Below are 13183 nucleotides of genomic sequence, written 5' to 3'. Positions count from 1 at the left end.
GGGTCCCAGCACCTCGGAAGGAGTAATGTTTGCTTTCTGGATATATATATATATATATATATATTAAAGCTCCGTTTTGCCCCCAGGCGGAGATGCACTCGAAAGAAGACTTGTGGCGTGTGGCATTTATTCAGATAAAGAAAGCTCAGCTCCCCCATCGTGAACACAGCCAGGAAGCCGATTGTAGCCTGACGCGTTTCAGAGCTTAAAGCTCCTTCCTCAGAGGCTCGGCATAACCACGTGCTTGCTGACACACCCACTTTGGTACGCCCTCCGATGGGCTGCTCCAATGAGCCAAACGCATAGTCTTATGGACTTTGTGGTTTGTGCCTTCGCTAAAATCCTGAATGGATGCACATTTCATTTTCCTGTGTCCCAGTAGGAAGTCCAGAATGGACCCCGGTTTGCTGAGCAGTCATTCATCCTTAAGTCCTCTTCCCACGTAGTGCACATGACTGTATGCCAAGCGCGTGGCCCCCAGTAGTATCGAGGTGGTGCAACTCCCGTGGCGGGACCGCCACGTGTCAATTAAAGCTCCGTTTTGCCCCCAGGCGGAGATGCACTCGAAAGAAGACTTGTGGCGTGTGGCATTTATTCAGGTAAAGAAAGCTCAGCTCCCCCATCGTGAACACAGCCAGGAAGCCGATTGTAGCCTGACGCGTTTCAGAGCTTAAAGCTCCTTCCTCAGAGGCTCGGCATAACCACGTGCTTGCTGACACACCCACTTTGGTACGCCCTCCGATGGGCTGCTCCAATGAGCCAAACGCATAGTCTTATGGACTTTGTGGTTTGTGCCTTCGCTAAAATCCTGAATGGATGCACATTTCATTTTCCTGTGTCCCAGTAGGAAGTCCAGAATGGACCCCGGTTTGCTGAGCAGTCATTCATCCTTAAGTCCTCTTCCCACGTAGTGCACATGACTGTATGCCAAGCGCGTGGCCCCCAGTAGTATCGAGGTGGTGCAACTCCCGTGGCGGGACCGCCACGTGTCAATTAAAGCTCCGTTTTGCCCCCAGGCGGAGATGCACTCGAAAGAAGACTTGTGGCGTGTGGCATTTATTCAGGTAAAGAAAGCTCAGCTCCCCCATCGTGAATAAGTCCACAAGACTATGCTGACTTTTCCAACTTATCAGGGTGATTATATATTATTGAATTGTGCGATATTGAAGATCAGTAAATAATGTGGAACTACATTTCCCAACATGCATTGTGCTTTATTACATACTCACCTGAGCTGCATGGAGTGATAACGGGGGTATTTAAAGGTGTTTCCTTGAGAGAACTGTTGTTTCCCAATATCGCTGCCCGTGAACAAGGAGAATGAGGAATCCGAAACGCGTTGGGCAAATTTAAGATGAAAGGCGGCATGCTGGCTTTGACTTGCCACATATGATTGTTTCCTAGTGCGAGTGTGCTTCGTTTGGGGACAAGGTGGAACTTTTATATGCACAGTGGTCCAGCCGTGGAAGCGCACCACTGCCTGCAATGCAAGGGCGGTTCTGGAACGTTATGACAATAATGGATGACAGTAATGGATGACAGTAATGGATTCTCGGGTCCCAGCAACTCGGAAGGAGTAATGTTTGCTTTCTGGATATATATATATACCTGAGCGCACCTGGCGCTTGTAATTCCAGTCTGTGATCAAGGCAAATGTGCCGAAACGTTAGACGAGTGGAATCAGGCGCTGCTGAACTTTGGAAATAAAACCTCTTTTACAGTAGTGGGCCTCACTGTGTTTGCCTAACCAGTGTGTGTTTGATGGGCTGCTCCGTGCCCATTGCGTGAGGCCGCCCTGAAGGGTCTGGGGCTCCGGAACAGGGAAATGCTGTTGTGGATGTTTAATGGAGGAGCCTGACTCACTTGCGCCTACAACCTACCAAGGATTACCTACTAGGATTGCCACTAGAGCAAAAAAGACTGGCGCTTGGAAGGGATTCAAGCAGGACGATATCCTGCGATGATCGTGCCGTGAAAGGTTGCATTTCCTAAGTCAAATACAACATGAGAACATTTGCGGTAATGTACCAACTCACCTGACTGTCCTCTAAGAATTTTCCACAGTATTAACAGTGCTTGTGTTACAATATAATTGCCAGTAAGGTCATAACATCTATGGACTTCCATCTTGTGCATTTAAAAACAATCACAATGCACTGTGGGATTGGTAGTATGGTGATTCCAGTCACGTGATGCAATTATTTAAAAGCATACCTGAGCGCACCTGGCCCTTGTAATTCCAGTCTGTGATCAAAGCAAATGTGCCGAAACGTTAGACGAGTGGAATCAGGCGCTGCTGAAATTTGGAAATAAAACCTCTTTTACAGTAGTGGGCCTCACTGTGTTTGCCTAACCAGTGTGTGTTTGATGGGCTTCTCCGTGCCCATTGCGTGAGGCCGCCCTGAAGGGTCTGGGGCTCCGGAACGGGGAAATGCTGTTGTGGATATATATATGTTCCCAAGGTTGTGTTCATGCTAAATGTGTTAGGATGCAATTGGAGTAGAACATCCAGGTGGGGCAAGCAACTGTGATTTCAGTATTAGGGTCTGAAACACTTGCGCTGCGCAAAATAAGTATACTGTTTATTCAGCATTTAAGTTTGAAATTGTTCTACGTTGGGAGTGCAGCACGCAGTAGGCCATCATATTTTGTGGATTGCGCTTCAAGCAATAGTGTTTTATATATTGCAGTGATACAGTGCTGACAAGTATTTTATCCAGAAGAACATTCTTACGTTGGTACCTTTTAGGCAGGTTAGGACGAAGCTAGCATTGTATACGCGGTGTTAGTCTAAGGTCAAAGCATTTGGCACATAAGTGGCAATGGCAGGAAAAATGAAGCGGGGCGACAAGCGCTTTCGCATGGAGTACATGAAGGAGACAATGATGCGATAAATGGTTAGCATGGACAAGAAATGGAAGAAGGTGGATAGATTGGGGAAAAATTTGGCATATCTCAAGGAGAGGGTTGAGGGTCAAGAAGGGACCTTAGAAAGACCCAGGCGCACCATAGTACCCCCCAAGCCCAGAGGTGAATTGGATCCACTTCCAAAGCGGGTTAGGCCAAAGAAGGGGGGGATTAAGCCTAAAGCAATGGCGCCGGTGTCTCAGCCTAAAGAGGGGGAGGTCCCTGGACCATCAGGAGTGGTCCCGCTGGGGGGGGGTCCCTTTGAGTCCCCCGGCCCGACACTGCCAGTGGGGGTGGTACCTATGGGAGAACCATTGCCTGAGCCATTACCAGTCGTCTCGGCAGGTGCAGTTCCGGTAGCCATCCCGCCACAGGGCACAGGGGTACCAGATACTGGGGTCCCTAAGGATAGTACAGCAGGCATAAATCCGGTTCCAACAGATTTGGTGGCGCATTTAGCGGCGGTTCTGCCTTGGTTGGGGAAAGCAGGGATTTTCTCACCAGCTGTAGGGGGGAAGGGAATGCAGGGCGACCCTGAGGCAGAAGCAAGGAAGTTGATTGCGCAGTTTGTAGGGCCACTAGGAACAGGGCAGGCGTCTCCTTCTCTTCCTAGCCCCTTCAATGGGGTTTCACCATGGGGTGTCAACAAAGAAGTACCGGTGGTGAACCAGGCGAAAGAGAAGCTGGCAGAGCCTGCGGGAGTGACCACAGCAGGTAAGCAGGAGACACTGCCTATGCTGGGAGTGGGTGAATCTCATACCGGGAGGGAGAACTTGGCTAGGCATGTGTCACGCGAATTGAAGGAACTCATTTGGTCAGGGTGCTATGTTAGCATGTTTTATCTGCTAGTAGATGAGAGAGAGAGAGAGGAAGCTAAGAAACAGAAAGACTGGCTGCTCCCCAGAGAATGGGCAAGCGAGTTGTTACGATTCAGAGTGGAGGAGAACTTAAACAACTGGATCAGGGGTTTCCCAGTATTTATGGCAGTAATGGCAGAACGTTTCCCAAACATACAGGCAGAGATGGCATGTTACCAGAAACGCATTACCATGGCTCACGACAAATACGGGGGATGGGGTTGGAAACAGTATGACATAAACTTCAGGAGGGCAAAGGCATCTGACCCTGTGCTATCTTGGAACATGGTTGACACGATCTCTTGGGTGGATCAGTTTGGCGCACCTCAGACCAATTTTCAGTTTAGCACAACGCAGGCGAACAGAGGACAAGCAATTCCAGCGTTTCAACCTGATCAGCCTTATCAGCCCTTACGGCCTGCGCAGAACACAGGCCCTGCCCATGGCTCATGTGGTGGAGGGGGGCGGAAGGTGACATGTTGGGATTTTAACAGAAGAACATGTACTAGGGCACCAGGCACATGTAAGTTTAAACATGCCTGCTCTATCTGCGCAAATCCTTCCCACCCAGAATCCAAGTGTCTCAAAAAATCTAGGGATAAAGGCAAGAGAAAGCAGGATTGATGGCAGGGTGCACCGAGTCACACGTTCCCCCATTGACGTCATAGCTATGACCCCGTGGCTAAACAGATACCCCTGTCATGATACTGCTAGAACACTGCAAGAAGGTTTCACATATGGGTTTAGGATTCCTGCCCCGGGTTATGTAGGGATGCCTGAATGCAAAAATCAATTGTCAGTAAGTACTAACCCTGGAGTGGCGGCAAATAAAATTGCTAAAGAGTTACGACTGGGCAGAATAATGGGCCCATTTGATCGCATTCTGGTGCATAATTTTGTTTGTTCACCACTGGGTGTTGTCCCCAAAAAAGAGGAGGGGGAATTCCGGTTGATCCATAACCTATCTGCACCTAGAGGCTATTCACTAAACGATGCCATCAGTGAGGAAAGTTGTAGTGTGAAATACGCCTCATTTGCTCAGGCTGTGGAAATGCTCAGGGAGCTGGGCCCTGGTGCTTTGATGGCAAAGTCTGACATTGAATCAGCATTCCGTCTTTTACCGGTTCATCCAGAGGACTTTCACCTGCAAGGCTTCAAGTTTCAGGACAAATTCTACATGGATATGTATATGCCCATGGGTTGCTCGGTCTCCTGCGCCTATTTTGAAAAATTCAGTTCATTTTTGGAATGGGTTTTTAGACGTGTGACCGGGCACCAGTCTGTCATGCACTATCTAGATGACTTTCTTATCCTGGGGTCTGCGGGCTATCAGAAGTGTGCGTGGGCACTGCAGGAATTCTGCACGCTCATGCGGGCTTTTGAGGTTCCCCTGGCGCCAGGAAAGACAGTGGGACCAACAACAAAGATAGAATTCTTAGGTATTGAGCTAGATTCAGGTCAAGGGTGTTTCCACTTGCCGGAAGATAAGATTAGGAAGTTCAAGACAACCTTACAGCAATGCTTAGCTAAGGATAAGGTTACCTTGCATCAGTTGCAGCAAACGGTAGGACAGTTGAACTTTGCCCTTCGAGTGATTCCAATGGCACGCCCATTCTCTCGCTCTATCGCCCAAGCCATGACCGGGATTCAAGAAAAACATCATCACATTCGGCTGTCGGCTGAGGTCAAGCAGGACATGCGGATTTGGATGGTATTCCTGCAGGACTTTAACGGCAGGGTGGTCTGGCCCGGTCCACCTACTACCTCAGCAGAGTTAGGCTTATGGACTGACGCTGCGGGTAGTGTGGGATTTGGTGCCATACTTGGCAATGAGTGGGTTGTGCACAGGTTGCCAGACGCATGGGTACGGAACGGTCTAACGGCTAACATTGGCTTCTTAGAATTATTTCCTATCTGGATGGCCCGAACGGTATGGCCGGACAGGCTGCGTAACCAATCAGTGGTATTCTGGTCTAACAACATGACTGTGGTTGAATGCATCAATCAGCAGGCTGCGAGATGTAAGATGATCCGATGCCTGTTAAAATAGATTGTCCTGTTGTGTATGAAGGGGAATATATTGGTTAAGGCTAAGCATGTCCCAGGCGTATTGAATAATGCTGCTGATGCACTCTCTCGCTTCAAGATGCAGGTCTTCAGAACACACCTCCCTTCTGCAGAAGCGAACCCAACACCCTTCCTAGAAGTAGTTTGGCTGATTGGTGCCCCCAACTACCGAACCTCGTGGCAGCTAGCCTAGCTCCCAGGACAAAGAAAACCTATGAGGGGGCACATTGGGCATATTGCACTTTTTTGGGGAGGGATTGGGCAGAAGATTGGCACACCCCAAAGACATTGCTACGTTACTTAGGCATATTGCATGATGAGGGACACTCAGAGGCGGCAGCCAGGCGCCACGTGGCAGCGATATCTTTCTTCGCCCGAGCCAGGGACAAGGGGGATCCCACTGATAGCTTTACAGTGAGGAAGGCTTTAAAAGGTTGGCAGCGCATCCAGGAGACAACACCAGATTCAAGGCGTCCAATAGGAGTGGAACAATTGGCTGTCCTACTGGGGACGCTTGACGTGCTCTGCACGACAAAAGGGGAAGCTTTATTATTCAGGGCGGCTTTTTCACTAGCCTTTTATGGCGCATATAACGTTGGGGAATTGGTCGCCCAGAATAAACAGGATGCACAGTGTGGTTTGCAGTTAGACCATGTGAAAATACATGGCGACGCCCTACTAATATCAATTATAAAGTCCAAAACTGACCAAGAGGCCCGCGGTGAGGGGTTAGTGTTCCATTGAGCACATGGCAATCCATGCTGCCCTGTTGCACAATTGGAGGCATTTTTGGGGCAGAGATCTTGTATAAGGTGTGGGACTTTATTAATCCATGCAGACGGTACACCTCTCACCCGGTTTCAGTTTAAGAGGGTCATGGACATGGCAACTAAGCAGACAGGTTTAGATCCTGCTCGCTTTGGAACTCACTCGTTTAGAATAGGGGCTGCGACCGAGGCAACAGTGAGGGGGTTACACAGCAGCAATGTCAAGAGAATTGGGAGGTGGTCCTCCAATTGTTACAAACGTTATGTGTGGCTGCACACGTTGTATGTGGGCCTTGTGCACTGTACTGATGAGTCTTTCTTTTTAGTCTCTACAGTTTCTCGAACCTGTCACGCAGGGGAGAAACTGGAGTCGGAACATCCACAACAAACAAAGGAAGGACAGGCACCTCCGACAGCGTCAGGCACACAGGTGGTTTGGATTATTGGCCATTCCTATGTGACACGTTTGAAAGCATTTTTCTGTTCTGGGAACTACATGCACAGGGCGGAGCAGGCTGGTTTAAAAGTCTCATTCCATGGGAAAGAGGGCCTTTGTTTGAGTCAATGCAGGGGTTTTATAGGGGATTTGCTGAGTAGAAGGGGTCCCCTTCCGGATATCATTATCTTACACCTGGGAGGGAATGATCTGGTGAATCTGGGTAGAAGAGGGCTGGTGGAATCCAAAAGCACAGAAGTGGGTTGGTTAGCAAAAGCATGCCAGGGATGTACCATCGCATGGTCGCAGATGGTACCTAGATGTCAATGGAGGGGGGGTGGAGTCTGTAAGGGCACTGAACCACTCGGTAGGACGTATCAACAACAAGATAGAGAGGTTGTTTAGGTCTCCTCAATTGCAGACTATCGCCCACGGGTGTATCAGAGGGGACCTGTGCTTCTTAAAAGACGGTGTCCATTTATCAACTGTGGGGAATGCAATCCTCTCGGAGAATCTGCTGGCGTGGTTGGTGGGCTTGAAAAGCAGGGCATGACTTCCTAGTTAGCCTGAGGGTAGGGGGGGCCAGATAGTCAGGCAACTATGCTGGCCTGTGGCGGTAAGGTCATGATTGGTGAGCAGTAAATTTAAGGAGGCGGCGCCATTCTTGAATGGGGTCGCCCAAGGGGGAGGGACAAGTCGTCCCTCCTAGAACTCTCCAGGGGCAGTTACAGCCGTTGTGGCTGTATGGGTGTGGGGAAGGGGGGAGTTACGCTTTTCCTAGGCTGGTTGACCACCCCGCACGTGCACAATGGCGCTAGTAAAGGGCGCAGAACTGCAAGGGCCCCCGATGGAGATAGTATACAGAGCATACGGGGGTAACTGGGGGGGGGGGAAGTACCCTCACGGTGAACGGGCCCGCTGCGCATGCGCACTCAGGCGGGAGGGCAGGGTTTAATTGATAAGGATCTGACACCAGTTATTGACCTTGCCGTAGGCTCAAACATGGATACACAGAAAGTGATTGCCATTATGGTTATGAATGATGTTATGCTTAGATTCGGATAGGAATAACTTGTATTAGAGTTATGTTAAGGATAGCCATCTGATATCTGTACATATCAAATGTAATCAAATGTCAATTATATGATTATCTGCATGGCTTGTTGATCTCTGCCAACAACTGTGCTACATATCTAGCAGCTGCACTAAAAATAATCGTATTTTGTCAAAAGTATCTGTTAGCATGTATTTTAGTGTAATACATTAAAACAGGGGCTGCTCTCCACACACACCATATAAACAAGCACTCTCTCCTAGCACATGCTACCTCTCTTCTCAAGTTATAGGAAGGATGAAACTTAGAGTCAGCCCTGGTTTAAATTGAACCTGTGGCTGCAGTGCGCGTACAGATTTCTGGGGCCATCTGTTTTTGTGGCTTGTTGATCTCCGTCAATAACTGTGCTACATATCTAGCAGCTGCACTAAAAATAATTGTATTTTGTCAAAAGTATCTGCTAGCAAGTAATTTAGTATATAATACATTAAAACAGGGGCTGCTTGATACACACACCATATAAACAAGCAACCTTTCCTAGCACATGCTGCCTCTCTTCTCAAGTTATAGGAAGGATGAAACTTAGAGTCAGCCCTGGTTTAAATTGAACCTGTGGCTGCAGTACGCGCACAGATTTCTGGGACCATCTGTTTTTGCGGCTTGTTGATCTCTGCCAATAACTGTGCTACATTTCTAGCAGCTGCACTAAAACTAATCGTATTTTGTCAAAAGTATCTGCTAGCATGTATTTTAGTATATTACATTAAAACAGGGGCTGCGCTGTAGACACATCATATAAAAAAGCGCTCTCTCCTAGCACATGCTGCCTCTCTTCTCAAAGTTATAGGAAGGATGAAACTTAGAGTCAACCCTGCTTTCATTTGAACCTGTGGCTGCTGCGTGTGCACAGATTTCTGGTGCCATCTGTTCTTAATTAGTGTGGCCGCGCCCGCTTCTTTATCTTTGTTAACTCTCTCTCCCAGCCTACTCACCCGTGCCCTTTCTTGTTAACTGTCTCCACCTAACCAAGTTTGAGGCATGTTGATCACTGCCAATAACAATCACTTAATCTCCCCATGCCTACTCTGTTATTATTTGTTTACATTTATTTTTATAACGTTAGCGGTGCACATTATCAATTCACATTAAAACAGGGGCTGCTCTCTACACACACCAAATAAACAAGTACTCTCTCCTAGCACATGCTGCGTCTCTTCTCAAGTTATAGAAAAGATGAAACTTAGAGTCAGCCCTGCTTTCATTTGAACCTGTGGCTGCTGCGTGTGCACAGATTTCTGGGGCCATCTACAATAACACAAGTGCACAATACTGTAACATATCAATCTATGGATATTAGCAATGAACTTCTAATAGACTGGTTTATGATCAATACAGATGTGGAAGACTTATCCGATGCACTTGGGCCATATTTAGCACAGACATGTGAAGTAATATTTTACAATGGGATTATTGCAAAAATATTTAAAGATATTGCAACAGAATGAATATATTTATAAAACATGTATAAATGTACATTATAAATATTTTTTTTCCACTCATCTTATTTTAAAGTACTAAAAATGTTAACTAAAAATTCTTGCAATAAAGTTTAAACTAACAAACATTTGTCAGTTATTCCTGGACAAACCATTGCCAATATCTTTGGTTAACAACTTATAAGGTGCCAAAAAAACAACACATATTAGCAATGCCAATAGCTCAAAAATAAAATCCAAACTGCCAACCTCTAATTGGGTGTTTTATGTATGCTAAAAAAATAGTACTGCACATTGCTCAGAAGGTACATTTTGTATTTTTAGCCTTCAGGCTACTTTAGCATTAAAACGAATTGTAAAGCTGTTCCACATTTGCTTTTTAAGCAAAAAAGCTAGAACAAGATTTTTCAGTAGCACAGAATTCATTACTTTGTAGTAGTGTTTAGAAACATAGTTATGCTATAAAAACATTGCCATAGCCAATACGTCTTGCCTGTCAGAACATACAAGTATTTAGTTATGCAGCACAATATTCTTGGTGCAACAACATCAACTGTTGCATGGCTAAACACTTATAAGGTCCCAAAGGCGAGACCTATTGGCTATGCCAATGCTTGTTTAGCTAGGACATGCTATTTGTTGTTTTCCTGTTTTTCTTTCTTTGACACACTATACTGCAACATTATATGATTATTTTCTACATTTGGCTCACTGCAATGTTGTATCCCTTTTAAATTGTCCAAAAAAAAAAAGAGTTGCCCAGGCTATACCAAAAGGGACCGGGTATTATAAATACTGAACAATAAAGATATCCCTTTTGTGTTGATCAACACTACTCAAATGAGTTTGTATACATACTACAATGAACCAAAGAAAAAATTGAAAAAAAGAATACATTTCAAGTATCGCAGCACATAAACTGAACTAATATTCTTGTTGTTTTATTGTTTGCATGCATTTTCACAAATAAAAATGTTAATTGCATCAATTTAAAAACACTTTTCATTATATATCATTGTACATTTTTTCATAAAATCAAGCACAAATATTTAAAGGATGATATTTTTTTACAATAATTTTTTCTCCAAAAATTACTCAAAACACTTTTATATGCTTCTCAATACATATCATAATCTACATCACATAATTTTTATTAAAACCAAAATCACTGTGTCCTTTTTTTTTGTCGACGCGTTTCGGTGTATCTTGTACTTAAGACACCTTCTTCAGGACCCACAACATAAAATCACAGTGTTCTTTATATAAAACCAATAAATCCTTATTGGGAATTCAGTACGGAATGCGTTGTTGGAGCAGTGGTGCTATTTACGTAAATTCCACTGTATACCTCTCTTTCAGACCATGTAATATAAATTATATGGCATCGTGTTCTTCTACTTTTTGATAAAAATGGTGGCTTCCTTTTCCTCCTTCGGAAACAACAGTTCTCTCAAGGAAACACCTTTAAATACCCGCGTTATCACTCCATGCAGCTCAGGTGAGTATATAATAAAGCACAATGCATGTTGGGAAATGTAGTTCCACATTATTTACTGATCTCCAATATCGCACAATTCAATAATATATAATCACCCTGATAAGTTGGAAAAGTCAGCATGGTGTTCAGAATTGCAAATAACACTCCTCATACTCACCTGAGCTCCATGGAGTGATAACAGGGGTATTTAAAGGTGTTTCCTTGAGAGAACTGTTGTTTCCCAATATCGCTGCCCGTGAACAAGGAGAATGAGGAATCCGAAACGCGTTGGGCAAATTTAAGATGAAAGGCGGCATGCTGGCTTTGACTTGCCACATATGATTGTTTCCTAGTGCGAGTGTGCTTCGTTTGGGGACAAGGTGGAACTTTTATATACACAATGGTCCAGCCGTGGAAGTGCACCGCTGCCCGCAATGCAAGGGCGGTTCTGGAACGTTATGACAATAATGGATGACAATAATGGATGACAGTAATGGATTCTCGGGTCCCAGCACCTCGGAAGGAGTAATGTTTGCTTTCTGGATATATATATATATATGTTCTCAGGGTTGTGTTCATGGTGAATGTGTTAGGATGCAATTGGAGTAGAACATGCAGGTGGGGCAAGCAACTGTGGTTTCAGTATTGGGGTCTGAAACACTTGCGCTGGTCAAAATAAGTATACTGTTTATTCAGCATTTACGTTTGAAATTGTTCTACCTTGGGAGTGCAGCGCGCAGGAGGTCATCATATTTTGTGGATTGCGCTTCAGGCAATAGTGTTTTATATATTGCAGTGATACAGTGCTGACAAGTATTTTATCCAGAAGAACGTTCTTACGTTGGTACCTTTTAGGCAGGTTAGGACGAAGCTAGCATTGTATACGCGGTGTTAGTCTAAGGTCAAAGCATTTGGCACATAAGTGGCAATGGCAGGAAAAATGAAGCGGGGCGACAAGCGCTTTCGCATGGAGTACATGAAGGAGACAATGATGCGAAAAATGGTTAGCATGGACAAGAAATGGAAGAAGGTGGATAGATTGGGGAAAAATTTGGCAGATCTCAAGGAGAGGGTTGAGGGTCAAGAAGGGACCTTAGAAAGACCCAGGCGCACCATAGTACCCCCCAAGCCCAGAGGTGAATTGGATCCACTTCCAAAGCGGGTTAGGCCAAAGAAGGGGGGATTAAGCCTAAAGCAATGGCGCCGGTGTCTCAGCCTAAAGAGGGGGAGGTCCCTGGACCATCAGGAGTGGTCCCGCTGGGGGGGGGGGTCCCTTTGAGTCCCCCGGCCCGACACTGCCAGTGGGGGTGGTACCTATGGGAGAACCATTGCCTGAGCCATTACCAGTCGTCTCGGAAGGTGCAGTTCCGGTAGCCATCCCGCCACAGGGCACAGGGGTACCAGATACTGAGGTCCCTAAGGATAGTACAGCAGGCATAAATCCGGTTCCAACAGATTTGGTGGCGCATTTAGCGGCGGTTCTGCCTTGGTTGGGGAAAGCAGGGATTTTGTCACCAGCTGTAGGGGGGGGAAGGGCATGCAGGGCGACCCTGAGGCAGAAGCAAGGAAGTTGATTGCACAGTTTGTAGGGCCACTAGGAACAGGGCAGGCGCCTCCTTCTCTTCCTAGCCCCTTCAAAGGGGTTTCACCAGGGGGCGTTAACAAAGAAGTACCGGTGGTGAGCCAGGCAAAAGAGAAGCTGGCAGAGCCTGCGGGAGTGACCACAACAGGTAAGCAGGAGACACTGCCTATGCTGGGAGTGGGTGAATCTCGTACCGGGAGGGAGAACTTGGCTAGGCATGTGTCACGCGAATTGAAGGAACTCATTTGGTCAAGGTGCTATGTTAGCATGTTTTATCTGCTAGTAGATGAGAGAGAGAGCGAGAGGAAGCTAAGAAACAGAAAGACTGGATGCTCCCCAGAGAATGGGAAAGCGAGTTGTTACGATTCAGAGAGGAGGAGAACTTAAACAACTGGATCAGGGGTTTCTCAGTATTTATGGCAGTAATGGCAGAACGTTTCCCAAACATACAGGCAGAGATGGCATGTTACCAGAACCGCATTACCATGGCTCACGACAAATACGGGGGATGGGGTTGGAAACAGTATGACATAAACTTCA

The 13183-nt window shown here is 46.2% G+C and overlaps 1 long non-coding RNA gene across 1 annotated transcript in view; it reads right to left on the bottom strand.

Annotated features, from left to right (window-relative positions):
* LOC146870012 (uncharacterized) overlaps positions 1-13183 on the bottom strand; it is a 171263-nt gene that overhangs the window by 26145 nt on the left and 131935 nt on the right. The gene's annotated exons all lie outside the window — the stretch shown is intronic.

Source organism: Triturus cristatus, chromosome 1_1, assembly GCF_964204655.1.
Source record: "Triturus cristatus chromosome 1_1, aTriCri1.1, whole genome shotgun sequence".
Lineage (NCBI taxonomy): Eukaryota > Metazoa > Chordata > Amphibia > Caudata > Salamandridae > Triturus > Triturus cristatus.
This window is presented reverse-complemented; position numbering and strand designations above follow the sequence as displayed.